The sequence below is a fragment of the Cynara cardunculus genome, assembly GCF_001531365.2.
Source record: "Cynara cardunculus var. scolymus isolate 2C chromosome LG 16, CcrdV1, whole genome shotgun sequence".
Lineage (NCBI taxonomy): Eukaryota > Viridiplantae > Streptophyta > Magnoliopsida > Asterales > Asteraceae > Cynara > Cynara cardunculus.
In genome coordinates this window covers 4652787-4656741 of record NC_037543.1, presented here as the reverse complement: position 1 = coordinate 4656741, position 3955 = coordinate 4652787, and positions in this window count along the sequence as shown.

Sequence of the window (3955 nt, the reverse complement as noted above, 5' to 3'; positions counted from 1 at the left end):
TTCATTCTACCAACTAAACTGATCAACTTCGATTACAATGCAACATTGATCACCATGAAACTAGTTCATGAATCACGAATCAATTAGAAAATGAAAATGTTTTACCATCATGAACCTATTTCATTTATATATACCATATGCGTTGAAGAAGAAAATAAGTCATTTTACAATGAAACTTTTTCATATTAATACAGTTTCATGAACATTAATTTTTTTTTCTCCAACCTCAACCCACGATTTCATTCCTAAAGTTGATATAATATTCATACAAGCTTTCCAGATTCATTGCATACCAAATAATTAAAAATCAAGATTTTAATAATTAAATATAATAAAAGTTTGAAACGTTACCATTTTCATACTTTCTTTTATTAAATTGCCTTAAATAAAATGTATTAATAACTTCCTTAATTATCAAAAAATTGTGTAAAATGACATAAATACCCTTATCAATTAAATTTAATTAAAAAAATGGAATTTTCTTATTGGTCGAAATTGGTTTACACGGTTTTTTAGAATTGGATGGTTTGCATTTGAACCTGCCCCTATATATATATATATATATATATATATATATAGCCCATTTAAAGGAGAACTGATTAGTTTGTGGTAACTGTAAGGTCCAATCATAACAACAAATCAACGGATAAATAAAGAAATTAATAATTATGGTAATTTGAGTTAAAATTATAATTAGAGGGCATTTTAGGTATTTTTAAAAAACTTTTCTCTCCTCTCTCCGATCTCCGATTACCCAATGTATTACCAATTGGGGTACCACCATGTACCACAGAATTTTCATCCGTCTCCTCCTTTCCCAATCCATCTTCTCTGGCCACCTGTGATACCCATTACCCAATGTATTACCAATTGGGGTACCACCATGTACCACATAATTTTCACCCGTTTCCTCCTTTCCCAATCCATCTTCTCCGGCCACCCTGTGATACCCATTACCCAATGTATTACCAATTGGGGTACCACCATGTACCACAGAATTTTCACTCGTCTCCTCCTTTCCCAATCCATCTTCTCCGGCCACCCATTCATTGTTGCAGCACCATCTCCTTATCTCCCTTATCCCTTTCACCTTCCGCAACACACGCACGCACCCATGCACCACCGTACGAACTAACACAAACACAGGGACGAGGAAATAGGCAAAGCACACCCGAAAAAACAGTCAACTACCCATGGCAACACCTGGTCGAAGCGAAAAAACAGTCAACTACCCATGGCAACACCTGGTCGAAGCACAACCATAAAGGGTTGTTGATTTCATGGGGCCAAATCAAAGAAGAGAGATAAGGTTTTCTAATAAAGGAGAAGATGAGATGGTTGTGGAAGGGGAAACCGTTGATGAAGAAGTAGATGGGGGTGATAGGGGTGGCTGGAGAAGAAGTAGACGAAGGAGAAGAGTACCTAGAGCATCTAGGGTTTTATAATTATAACATTACTAATTTACCCTTTATGTTATTTTAGGATATAACATTAATTATTTAAATGATTGACTCATATTGGACCTCACAGTTACCACAAACAACTCAATTCTCATTTGATTAAGCCCCTATGTGTGTGTGTGTGTGTATATATATATATATATATATATATATATATATATATATATGAGCGGTCAAATGCAAACTACCAAATTTGTACAAACCGTGCAAACCTCATTCAACCAATCATAATTTTTCATTTTATTCATTTTTTTGTAATTATGAGAGGTTGATTAATCATTTTTATTGTGGAAGATGTTAATCATGGATATTATCATCTTCATTATTTTAATTTTAGAAAAATAAATGAAACAGTTTCATTAAAATTTCATTAAATATTATACGAAACAATTTCATAATCATATATGAAACAACTTCATCAAAAAAAAAGTATTATATGAAACAATTTCACAAGATTAAACAATTTCATGAAAAAATTTCATAAGATTAAACAATGAAATCGACGGATGGGGGTGGTTTGCACGGTTTGTACAAACTAAGTGGTTTGTATTTGATCGCTCATATTAATGGTGGGTTGGGCGGATTGAGCTAGCCCTAACATTGGCGATTTGATGGGGTTGAATTTAATTGGGTTGTTAACGGGTCGGGTTGGACGGGTTTCACGGGTTGACGGTTTTCTATACACTCCTAAATCTACCCATCATTTAGCGAGATTCTTTAACAGTCAATAGAGAGAAGAAATCCAGACATTTTTAAAAATTACAATTTAACATTCCAATTCCATCAGATTTCTTCCATGAAAAAGAATGAACCAAACGAGAGAATTGAATTTGATCAATGGAATTCAACATTCCAATTCCATCACATTCCTTCAGAATCTGCGAACCAAATGTCCCCTAAGTTGATTTTTTATGCTGACCGGTTCTTTTATGTATGGGAGGCTAAAAAGTTGCAAACACATATATCATATGGTGGCAAAAAAAAGGTTAATTTTTGATATTATGATGTCACCCCGATAATGGTATATGGTAGCGTTGAGGATGATTTTAAATAATTTGAAAGGGGAAATAAAATTGGCATGAAAGATGATCTATTATTGGTAATTAAAAACTATAGTTGTCAGAAGCCGTAACTCTTTTGATTTTGGTGTTTGGTTTCATACGTAAGATTTCATGTCGGCTAAATCTGTTTCGGTTGAGGTCTTGATAAAAACGTCAACTTCATAAGCATGATCATCATCAGAAATACGAAGGCTAATAATGTCTTATTATGAAAAGAGCTATCCAACATGTCAAATAAGAACCAATAACGGTTAAAGAAACCCATTATTATATAAATGAAAGTGACGTTGATATTAAATATATTATTAACATTATTATTTGATGAATATGATATGATATGATATAAAAAAAGTTGAATAGTTAAACAAATATAAAATAAGATATATCGTCATGTTAGGTTATCGTACCACGTCATCAAATTATAAATTTGCATGTATTTACGTACTCATGTAAACGAGAAAACACCTTCATCCTTTTCATCCTATGAAGGTTCGGTTTTTTATCTTCATAGCGTTTTGATGTGAAGTTTCAAGTGTAAAAAGTGGTCTCACGAAAAAAGGTTGGTCTCAGGTGAACCCGACCCTAAGTAACTATTACTATACATATATGTATGATAAAAAATGATTATAGTTGTTATTGTGTTCAAACATAAATTTCGATTTTTTAAACAAAGAGTTGCATTAATTTTCTGTTCTTGGATCACGATACATCTCGTTGCAAAGGCGTAGACTGAAGTTGTAATTGTGCCTTACGGCCAAGACTTGTTCTTTTCCCATTTCCATAGACCTCCCTCCTTAGAGGAACCAATTGATCATCATCATCACCATGATCACCACTCGTCAATCGTTACTTTCAACTTGATTCAGGGGTCGTTTACCAAACACTTACCAGGTAAGCGTTTACGGGTAAACTTTAACACTATTACTTACTTACCGGATAAGATTTTAGTACACCAAAACAGTATCGTATGCAACAATGTACTCGGTAAGCGCTTACCATGGTAAGAGTCGTCACCTTCACTTACTGGGTAAGACTCTTGGTCATTGTCTCGCTCTTCTTGAATAAGATTTTAGATCATTACCATATTCATCCGATAAAATAATGTGGCTTGGCGATCACATAATTCTAAGTTTGAAATGACAAAGATACCTTGCAGCTTAATTTGGAGAAATCTAACCATGACCTGACTCTCCCAACCTTAAAGTTCCTGCCAATTTTGTGCAAAACCAAGGGTAGTCTTGGAAACCCATAAACACTCCACATCCATCTCCCATATGATATTATAATATGGTCTTATATGATTTTGAGAAAACGATAATATTTTTATTTTTAAATAAAATATAAATTTGAAGATATCATAAAAATTTGACAAAAATATATCAATTAATATCAAATATATATTTAAAATTCCTTATTTTGTGTAATTTTATAATT